General features: G+C 38.4%; 1 long non-coding RNA gene across 1 annotated transcript; it reads right to left on the bottom strand.

Annotated features, from left to right (window-relative positions):
* Window positions 1–2,232: 2,232 nt before the first annotated feature.
* On the bottom strand, window positions 2,233–10,868 carry LOC117218309 (uncharacterized). Its single transcript, XR_004489750.2, has 4 exons — window positions 10,773–10,868; window positions 10,438–10,627; window positions 9,908–10,171; window positions 2,233–9,790 (listed from the first exon to the last, which is right to left on the bottom strand). It is a non-coding gene; the product is annotated as an uncharacterized LOC117218309 (long non-coding RNA).
* Window positions 10,869–11,493: the final 625 nt, after the last annotated feature.

Here is an 11,493-nt window from a genome sequence, read left to right as displayed (position 1 = left end):
ACACGCTGCATTCACGCGCTGGATTCATCGCGTATATTCGATTGATTAGCAGCCTCTTTCGCTTTCCATCTTCCCCACACACTTGCAGCCGCGACCTCGTTCCACATTGTTTGCACGCTTTCTTCGTGCGGAATTTGCGCGCTCGATTTATCGGGCACGTTCGATTGATTAGCAGACGATTCCGCTTTCATTCTTTCTCACTCTTTGTTACTGTTATGGTGGGTGCACTGGAAACCGTCGATACGGATTCCACTGACATTGACCTCAACAGATTCCACCGAACTGCATCGACAACAGGCTTGATCGAGAATAACATTGACCGACGATATTTGGTTTCTAATTCTTTCTATGTACGCTATGCTCCTATTCTTCCTAGCATTGAGTATGTCCTAATCTATTGCCTTCGATTTATATACAAATTCAGTGGCAATAAGATGCAATAGTGGAGACCTTGAAATGAGGACTGACGAAAGTGCTATCGAAACACATTTTTATCCCATGCGTAAACGCGACTAGCAGAATCGATTGAACTACGGAAACCAGAGAGTATAGAATACAGGCAAACATGAAAAAGACAACAAGGAAAAGCATTGTTCTTTTCCTTCACTCTCCTACCATTCGCAGCGCCGTCATAACATCATACGAAATCACGACACAAAGCACGACTAAACGCGGACTTGAACAAACAACATCCTGTAGTATACACGTGGGGGTCCAGTTGACCCCCACTGTTAGCCTTATCATCTTCTCGCATTTACATAATATTAATTATACTAGACCATCCTTTTAAATTTATTTTAATAAAGAGACGTGAAATAAATATAGATATTCATATGTTTTTATCAATAAAGTCGCTTCTTATTAGGGATCATGAATACTTTCGTTTCTAATGTTCACGTGTGTGTACTTGCCGGGTTAAGTTTGAAAATATACATTTATCAAATTGCAAAATACTATCCTGAACACTTCAATAACGTTTCTATCACGATTTTCTCACTATTTGCATCGACTGCCAAACTTACATGAATTTTTGACACTCAAGGCCAGATAAAGGTCATGGTGTTACAGGTCGTAGGATTCACCTTAACCCCCAAAACACGTAGCCTATGTAGAAAAGCTTCGACGACCTTGAAATCTCGAAAGAAATGATCTCGACGTGAGATTGTTTAGTGTAAACACAGAGACACTTTTTCACAGTGAAGAAGATAGGAACACGCATTATCAATTTGTTACATTCGTATTCGTGTTTAACGAGTAACGTTGAAATTAGTTTATTAAACATTTGTTATTGTCAAACACTCGAAACCAATCTTTGTCCCCTCGATCGATATTGTTGCGAATTACACCATTTCTCTCGCGTCGCGGCATTTTATTTACAGTAAAGAATATTAACTATAACACAATTCGATACGATTACAATTCAGATCTTTCAGAAGTGGGATGTTGATCGTTCGACGGTCCGATCTCGACTCTTCGATTGTCCGTTGGTAACACACTTCCGCGGCAACCCCTATCTTCTATTATTCTTTAAGGAGTTGTTCACAACAGGGCAGTTTCACATTACAGCGACTTAATTTGGACAAGTCGCCGTAACAATATCATAAGAATGAGCGAAGTAATCAAGGTCTTAATTCATCGTAATCAGCAGATTTGATTAATTTATCGGCTAACGTTGCAACCAAGCGATTTACAATCGGGCGAAAGGAGCATTAATTACAGTAAGACGTAACATACACTTTCGATTCGATGTGATTTTCGTCGCGAAAGTCGTAGCTCCCGCGCGCTCGATTAAACGATGATCTCGATCCCGCGCGGATAAAACCCGCGGCCACGATACCGGATAATGAGAGCAATTTAAATTCCGCGGCGATCTGTTTGACACGTTTTATTTGTTGCGGCGCCGCGCCGTAACCGGGCCCGGATTATTCGCGGATCCGCGACGCGCGAGTGTTTATGCTTGTACCAATTTATTTTGGGATTTAATTAATGCCGTTCCGGTATTTCCTTGGCGGACGGGTGACGTTGAATTTCAATGATTTCAGAATCGATTTCTCTCGCGGACGCTGTCGCCACTTGGGCTCCGCATCGTGTTTGCTCGGGCACCGCGATGATGATTTAGTTTTCGTTCGGAATATTCTGTGTTTTCTATCCGCGCGATCCGCGTTACAGTTTATTGTTTATGCTTTATACACGTTAATATTGTATAGGCAAATAAATGAGGCCGGTAGCAGCTGTGTTTTTGGTTTTTCGGAACCAGTACCTTTATTAACATACGTAGGTTTCGGAGTACATGTACTTATTCAATTCGGATTCCCCACTCCAAATCGAACGGAATATTATACAATTTTTGTTCGTTTCATTATATTTACTGGATCTTTAATCATTTTTACATCCAACGTGCTCGTGTTTGTGGACGCTTATGCTTCGAGTTTCGTTCGGAATTTTCTATATTTTCTAATCGTTTAATGCGTTTTCTGTTATATTAAGTTGTTTATACTTTAAGTATATCAACCCTTTACACTCGAGTGGCGACCTCAAGGCGCCATTAAAAATTGTTACGTCACGTTTTAATTAAATTCGTTTATGTTTAAAGAACTGTTAAAGGCGTAACTGTTGCATCAGTCAAAAAATTCAATATCATATGTATAAAATGCGCTAGGTTATATAAAATGGAAGTACCATTTTCGTTAATTTGGCTTCGAACGCAAAGGGTTAATACTATGTAGACTAAGTAATAGGGATACGTTTGTATCGGATGCAATAGCGGATATATATTTGTTTTTCTTTTTTAACAATTAGTACATTTTTTAATGCGCATTTGCAAGTACATGGAATTTAACTCTAAATCTACTGCGATATGTGTGTACTACATTATTTCACTTCTGCGTTTCTAGGTTACAAGAGAGCTTTTTTTATTGAACATTCAAATTCTACATTTAGACGTTTCTTAAACGTACCACAGATTTATTTATTTAATCAATTTACAGCGTTTATAGCAAGCCTGCGTTTGTTCAGAATTCTTATTCGCGTGCCGTTATTCCCTGTTTAAGTTTTAGAAATAAATGATAATACACACTCGAAGGAACCACATTCGAATAGAATTTCGTAATTCGATTAAAAAAACAAGAACAACAGATTATTTTTTTCAAAGCCAAATAACGATCCAATTCCACATTACAATGATCAGAAAATCGCTTAAAATAGAATAAAACAAGTAATAGCTAGACTGCAGCGTTTATGCGTTTATAATAAAAATGGACAGCTGAGATTTAGAGGAGTAGAAAAATTAAAAGTACTTAACAGTATCGATCCATTGTTCTGAACTATAAATTATTAATTTGATTTTAAAAATATGAATTTGTAAACTCCTCTATTTGAATGCTAGAATCGAATTCAAATATGGATTTAAATTAAAAATTATCAAGCACACGAAGAAATTTCTGCTGAGCCCATGTTTCTTGCAACTGTTAAAGACAATTTTTATTTTGCATGAAGATCCGCCGTTTAGCAATTACTCGAACGATCAACAAACAGGCCTGCTTTACAATACGCTAAAATCTCGCTAAAATCTCAACAATTATTTGAGTCTTTCACAGGCCGAATTGCTTAACTCCACTTTCCGAACTCCTGAAGATTTTCCGATCAAAGACACTGATCGACTCTTAACTTTTCCCGTTTAAACTGCACTTCTTTAATATCAAGAACAAGACCCTTCGTTGATTAACTCATTTGGTCATGCAGAAATTGTAATAACAATTATCCCAAGAATATACATATTTACGCATTTTTCACACGTCGTTAAAACTATGCCTGTAATCTCATAGCATTTATTTAATTTCACATTTCAAACAGAATTTCCAAGAAATATGTATTTCATCACTCTACGTATTCGTTCCGTGGAGTTAAATGATTTGGCAAATACGAGCGGCTTATTTATTCTAAACGGTGCACATGACTTTCGACAATGTTTCGGCGAATATCGAACGCGAAAAACGTGTCCCGTATTTACCGCGTACAAGCTCCGAATCTCTTTATATTTGTAACAACAATAATGGAAATTAATACTTCGAAATCCCGCGGAATCGTGGAATTTTGCGTGGACCGAATCAGGAGCCGATGAAAAGAGAAATTATCATAATTGAATAATTTAATACGAATTACTACGATCACTCGGATCCTATAAATCGCGTGGAAATCCGTGTCCGGGGCGCCCCGCTCGGCGTGGGGTTGCGGTGCGGCGCGGTGCGGTGCGGCGCGAGACCGATTTTCCCGGCGTCAACCTGTGGCATTCTTTTACAGGACCGTCGACACAAATTCATTCCTCTCGATAGTTCGGTTGTTGCATCAATCGCATCGGCAACACGCGGTACACGCGCGCGTACCACCCGCCCGCTCGCTCGTTTTCTTTCTTTTATGGTTGTACACGCGGTGGCCGACGCGCATGCACGCGGCTGCGGACACCGAAACGCCGGCACACGTTTCGTCCAATCAACAAAATCCGCCGGCGGACCCGCTTCCCCGCATAATAATGAAAAAGTCGCTACAGTATTTCCCGGTTAATAGGCTTCTTAATCCCCGGTAATAATCGAGAAAATATTTCCTGACCTCACGGCCGCGGTCTTCCCGCCGATCTACGTGATTTCTCTTTGCACGGCCATGGTTTCTGCGAGAGGTAATTTAGCGGTATGAAATTATACGCGATTCTCACCTAAATTGTACTCTTTATAGTCCCGAAAGTCTTTCCGTCTGGAACAATAATGTTATTTATTTTGTCCTCGATTTTTCCACCTGGGATCTTTCGTATTTTACCACGTGAGAGACGATAAATTGAAGTTCGCTCTAATATGAGCCGTTTATTTTGAAAGTGGTATAAGTCACTTTGTTTTTAAGTCGATATATTTAAGGGTTTGCGTTTTTTAACACGTTTAAAATTATGGATGCTAACTTTCGAGAAGATTTACTTGTATTTGTTATCTCAGGATACTGATATTTTTCTCAGTATAGGTAATTTCGTATAAACATTAAAAAGTCACCACTTTTCACATTACGGTAAAGTGACTTATGCCACTTTCAAAATAAACGGCTCATATAGCTTTAGGGATTGTCTTATTATTTTTGATAAATCAAAATTTTTGATGGAGAAAGAAGATTTTTATGCGACGACGATGTCCGAAAAATTGTTTTTGGAAACTGGATTGTACATTAAATTTTGCTGTTACCTTATACTATTATTAGATTGGAGTTTTTTCATCCTTGCCGTTTTCACAGTTACGACGGTTAAAACTTTTTCGATTCTAATACTTTCGTAGAAGGAAAAGAAATGTTATATTTATGGCGTGTCTACTTTTACTTGAGTGCTTAAATATTGATGACAAAAGAACGGAATGATATTCATAAAATATTACTGGAAATCTCCATCACGAGTTCATCATTCGTCAAAGTACTGCAAGATACAAACTTCCTATTTTAAACGTAAAAATTGAAGTAAAATAGAATTTATCTCCTTTTTTCACTAGATTTAATATTTCTGCTGATTTGTTTTTCCTATTACTTCGCGATATAAATATGTAAAATCCGTGCTTTTTTTTAAACAAGTTGCCATTTTCATAATATATTTAACTTATATAGTTAATTTATGAACAAATTTGTTGTCATCGATGATCTTCTTCCTTGTTGTAAACATTGAAATTAAATAATTTTTCTTTCATTCGTATTTTATAAATGTGCACAAGAGATATAATTATTTAAAGATCAACAGTTTACTTGATACTCTTACTCGTGCTTCAGATTGCCTAGTGCAATTTTAATTGTAACGTTTGTAATTTTCAGATACTTTTATGTTTGTCCGTTCGACATTGCTTTGTTCAATATAAAATGCTAAAGTGAAACATCTATTTAAATTTTCATATCGTTTTATATCGTCTAAAAGCATACGAAAATATTCCCGGACGATTTGTGTTTTTTACTTTACTTCCCTCGAAATTGTCTATCGGCTTAAATTCTTTTCATCACTCGAATTTGTTTACATTTTTGCTGCAGCCAACAATGTTTTTCATTTTTTATTCCGTATCATGTTTACTTTCCAGAGACTTTGTAACTTTTGATGCATACATTTGTGCAAAATGTCAATCTTCTATACGAATTGTGAGAAACTTAAGTAATGTCAACTTTTCTTTAATGATTTTAAAAAATTGTAAATAATACATAGATTTACCTAATCTTTTCACTGTTTTAAATTTCACTTACTTTGTCACAAACTTATTAAATCTGTCACTGCGGTACAATTTTAAATTAGATATTTAATAGACAATAACAATATTGTTTGACTACTACGAACAATTTTCTCTATAATTTTCTAAGAATTCCGAGATAACCATGTTTATATTTAGGTCTATTTAAAATCTCGATTATCTCTCCAATTCGCGTATAAACATTCATACAATGTCTTACGATCTTGCTTTACGCTTACGCTTATGTCCCGTGAAAATATTCACTGGTAAGGTGAACTAATTAATTACTTCTTGCAACAAGTCAATCTTCAAATAGCAAGATCACCGAGTCAGGACAGTTTCGATACGGTACCGACAGCAACACAGAGAGAGCCTTACATTGTCGGTGGCTCGGTCGGGCGCGCGAATAATTCGCAAACATTTGACTAGGCAGGTCTCAATTAATCAAGGCACAGATTAAAGGCTTGCCCTTGAACGATTAAACGGACACGCGGCACGGTCTACGTGGCCACGTGAAAATTACATTTCCGCTTAATAGACCGAAGCAGTAGTATTTTGTAATTAAAGCGTTCCTTAATCCCGGACTAACTGCTAAATATTTCCGCGTTTCCTCGGCGCTGGTTCGCAGAGGTACAGCGGTCCTCGGGGTTCGTTCTCAGTGTGCCAACAATACGCGAGCGGTTCTCGGTTCAACGCTCAGAAACCGCTCGGCGAAAGTTCTTCGCGCGTCTCGACCACGCTCTACTACTTCACCGGTAAATCTTCGTTGGATTTTCCCTCTTAAGAGGGGTAAGCGTGGCTTAAAAACCGGAGTCAACCAGGAAAAAAAGGGGGGCCGGGTGGACGGAAGAGGCTGGAGTACGGGAATAATGCGGTGGCGGAAGCTGAAAAGGGAGACCCGGCCCCGAAGAAGTGGAGCGAAAGGGAGGGTCACGCGGAAAGGAAATGAAGAAAAAAGCTGGTGCCGAGGTGAGCGAGGTACACTTATTTTCATTCCGGCCACCTCAGTCGGAAAAGAGTCCTACGGGAGAACCGGGCAGCCTCATTTGTTACCCTTAATGTCCGGCAGCTCCTGGTCCTCTGGCGCCCCTAACCACCGACTCCGATCTTATACCAAGCCGCTATATACGTGCCCGCTCGTAACCGCCGCTCCTCTTCAGGAATAATTCACGAATTACGGGGAATTCTATCGGGACGATGGTCGGTCGTGATTTATGGCGCGAAAGTCATAATGGAGAACGTATCGCTTCCTTCGGCCGCGCCGCGCCGCCGTGCCAGGCCGACCGGTCACCGGACAGTGGAAATTATCGCGACCATTCCTTTTCCTTCACCCTTCTTGCTCGTCGGTTCCTACCGACTCCTCTCCTCTGCTTCTCTTTTTTTTCTCGAACTCCTTTTATTTCATCGGACACACCTCCCACCACTTCGGCGGTTCTTACGGCGAGACTATTATCGGCAATTCCGCTCGCTTCCGTGAGCGATGGCTGACGGAAGAGGGTCGGTTGATCTATGGAGAACGGCCTCGCGTTCCTTTTGTCCTGGATTTCCGGTGTTTCCTTTGCTCCGGCGTTTCCGAGTTATTCCACCGATTCGTTTCGTTTATGGTATCGAACGCCGGCCGGATTGTTGATGTTTTAGCCCCGCGGTTAATCGAATCTTATCGAAGTGGGATGGACAAGAGAAATATGTAGTGTAGCCTGTTCTATCTCGTGATCAAGGACATACTTTATTAACGTCTTCTTCCAAGACTGAACTGATCTTAATTTTTATTAACGAGTACTTATGCCAACCGAAATTTTAATATTCTGGTTCGATGGACGATTTTATTTGAGTCTGTTTTGCAGGATTTTACGGTCTGATCTTTATGGTACTTTACTATAATATTATAGTAGACATCTGCATTTATTGAAAAATATAAGATCCATTTAGATGTTTATTTTAATTGTTAATCACTTTTAATGAGTCGAAAATAATAAAATCGAATTTTGAATTTTTTAAATCGTTTTATTGTTTTGCATTCGATCTATTCACTATTACCATAAACGCGTAAAATTTGCAGACTGATCCAAAATATTGTCCGTTCTCGTTGTTTTAAATATGTTCCCTGGTTCCCTGTGATTCGTAACAATGGTGCCGCCCTTAAGCCTTATTTAAATATATTTAGTCGATTTTATGCTATTTTACGTTACGATGATTGACGTATTTTATTAGCGTTTCATTTTATTGAACATTTTCTCCGGTTTCCATATTCAAAATTCCTTTTTTGCGATACTGGAGAAGATTTAACTATTCTTAATTTTTATTAATTCTTAGTCCAATTCAAAAAAAAATTTTCTGAACAATGTACTTGTTTCTGTTCTATACTATTTTACGTCGAGATCATCATAATGCTTCATTCTATTGAACATGTTTTCCATCTACCTTATTCCAAAGATGTTTTCTATGACCCATACAGAATTAGCCAGTTCTTAATTTCTGTTTATTTTAAAAACATAGATTCTCTTTTGTACTATCTTACATCGTACTTGTTGATATATTTTATTACCGATTCTTTTGATCAGTCTTTCTAATCTTCTCAGTTCTGAATGCGTCTTCCATGATTTCTGATCGATATAAATTCGTACACGAAATGAGAAATAAATTTTCAGGTTAATTTCATTTCTGGAAAATAATCTTGTTCAAAACTTATAACGATACCTTTGTATACCGAGACATAGCTCGTCGGCGTATAGTCTCCCTGTAAACCTCGGCCGCCATTTTTACGCCTGAGTCACCCTCCGGAATTCCCATTGGCTCCCTTCCACTTTCACTTTCTTAGGAATCAATGAAACGATGTCGAAAACAAAAAGGGTCGTCCGATTAAAATGAGGAATTGCAGCTTAATTAATTTGACAGACGCGTGGAATACCGTTTGCTCGGATTGCGAGCTTTTTAACCGTCACGGTTGAACAAATTGTTCTGCTTCTAGATCATTGTTACCCAAATTGTGTATCAGGCATCGATCATCCAACATCTTTCTGCGCATCAAATTGCTTCGATTACATAAAAGTCTTCGGTCGCTCTCTAGCAATGCTACTAAATTCCTCATGTATTCCGGGAATAATTTTCGGATTCGCGGAGAACTTAATGAAAAAGTAAAATCGTGGAAAATTCATTATGGAGCCGAGGCACGCTGCAAATAATTCGGACACGATAAAAACGCCGGGGGATCCCGGGCCGGCAAGCGGACTCAGGCTGATCCTCCAGTCGCCATTCTTGTTCTAAATTCACCCTCGAAATCTCTCATTGGCTCCCTTCGGCATCGGGATAGAGGCTCTCGGGGCCGAAGACTCTAACACGATCAATACGTTCTTGTTCCGCGGGCCTCTCTCCCTAGTAGCACCTTCTCCCTTTTTACCTCGGACCTCTCTTTGTCCACTGGGGGCCAAAAGTGCCGATATTTTTCAAACTGTCCGAATAGAGGAGCTCCTCGGGAAGGAAGTTGCCGGAGTAATTAACGATTACCAATCAGCAGCTTCCACTCGGCTAGGCTCAAGGACGGGTGGGTCCGTACACCGTTTCTATAATGGTGAGGGAGTGCTGAGGACCGAGAAAGAGAAATAGCGGACGGCGGCGTATGGTCGTTCGCTAATATGAATACCCTGTCAGTAGCAGCGTCTCCTCACCGAAGAACGTACCGTTTGTTAATATGCCCCCGCTTCGGGGGAATATTTACGAGGGTGAAAAAAATATCGCCGATGATCCCTCTCTCCGAGTCCCTTTTCCTTGTCTCGCCATCTCCAGTTTCATTAAGGGCTGGTCCATCCGGCACCAAGACAAAAATCCATTTTTTGCAACCCTCCTGTGACCCTCCGATTTCCCTTTCCGTAACCTCGCCTGGAAGGAAGTTGTTCCATATTGATCCTCTATTGTTCTTTCGCTCGGTCGACCTGCAAAGATATCTGCGACACAGAGAAATTTCTTGTTATTATTTTATTTTTATTTTTACACTTTATTTACCGACAGTTTTCTAATAGTTCTCTTCAAATCAACGATCAACGATTAAGAGTTTCATAAAAAGTTGTATAAGACTACAATAATCTTGTGTATAATCCGTCAAATTATTTCAAGTAAGTTCTTTCGAATTTATTATTTCACATAAAATTGTAAAATTCTCTTAGACACAGCGTTAAGCATAAAGAAATACATCATTTAAAGAACCAAGTACCTGTGGAAAATAATGTTCGGTTGTTTATTATTCATCGTTTTCATCAACGTCTGTCGTCTTTTCGATTGTATTTGTTGTCATTACTGATTCAGCTCTTGCGGTTTCTTGGAGACATTTTCTTTTTATCATTCTGCAATCTTCGTGTTTATTGTTTCCAGCTATATGATTGTGTTTCTTCGAGCACCATTATCTAATACAATTTTAAGCTTTGTTAATATATATCATCAGTGATTATTTAATTTTAAGCTTTGTTAATATATATCATTAGAAATGAAACTTTTATTTTCTATTTTACATTATATTCAATTTAAACTGTAATTAAGAATTATGTATACCTTACTGGTGTTTTGCAGGATCAGTGACCAATAGTTTACGAATTCAAAACGAATCAGTTTTTAAATAGTATTCCTACTTCTGAACATTAAATTGATTATAAATAATTTAGATAATCTATAGAAATTATATTAATAGTTCATAATAATATAGTATATATAACACAGATTTTTAATTTTATTAACGCTTCAGTGCTTCGACGATTTGTCCAATATTATTTTTCACTAATATTACCTCAGTAATTGCGAATTTATATATGATCTTATAGCGTGTACTCGCATAAATTCGTACACGATCGTACGGAACATAAAATGGCGACTTAAATGTCAGTGGTACAAAAAGTAATCAATATGTGTGCCCCACCACTTCAGAATAGTCCGCGCAACATGCTGTACCGGCGATGTTTACACGAGGGTTACGTATTAAAATTTCAAATTTTCCTTTTTGGCGTCGGACAAAAGCATTTAAATTACACCTCTGTTTGTATTAATTTCAATTACCTTAAACGCTGGGACCCGTTAGCGTGTCATTAATTTTTACACAGAAATTAGGTCCCAGATTTTGTCAACGGTGTTTTTCACGTAACCCTGTGCGTGATGTACTATATAATGAACGAATTAATATTAAACAATACAATTATCAATACTTTTCCTGTGCCCACTAATAAGAAACGTTGAACACCGACAGTTTGTTAACAAAAATCCCATAAATTACATTTTTTTC

This window comes from Megalopta genalis, chromosome 2, assembly GCF_051020955.1.
Source record: "Megalopta genalis isolate 19385.01 chromosome 2, iyMegGena1_principal, whole genome shotgun sequence".
NCBI classification, from domain to species: Eukaryota; Metazoa; Arthropoda; class Insecta; order Hymenoptera; family Halictidae; genus Megalopta; species Megalopta genalis.
This window is presented reverse-complemented; position numbering and strand designations above follow the sequence as displayed.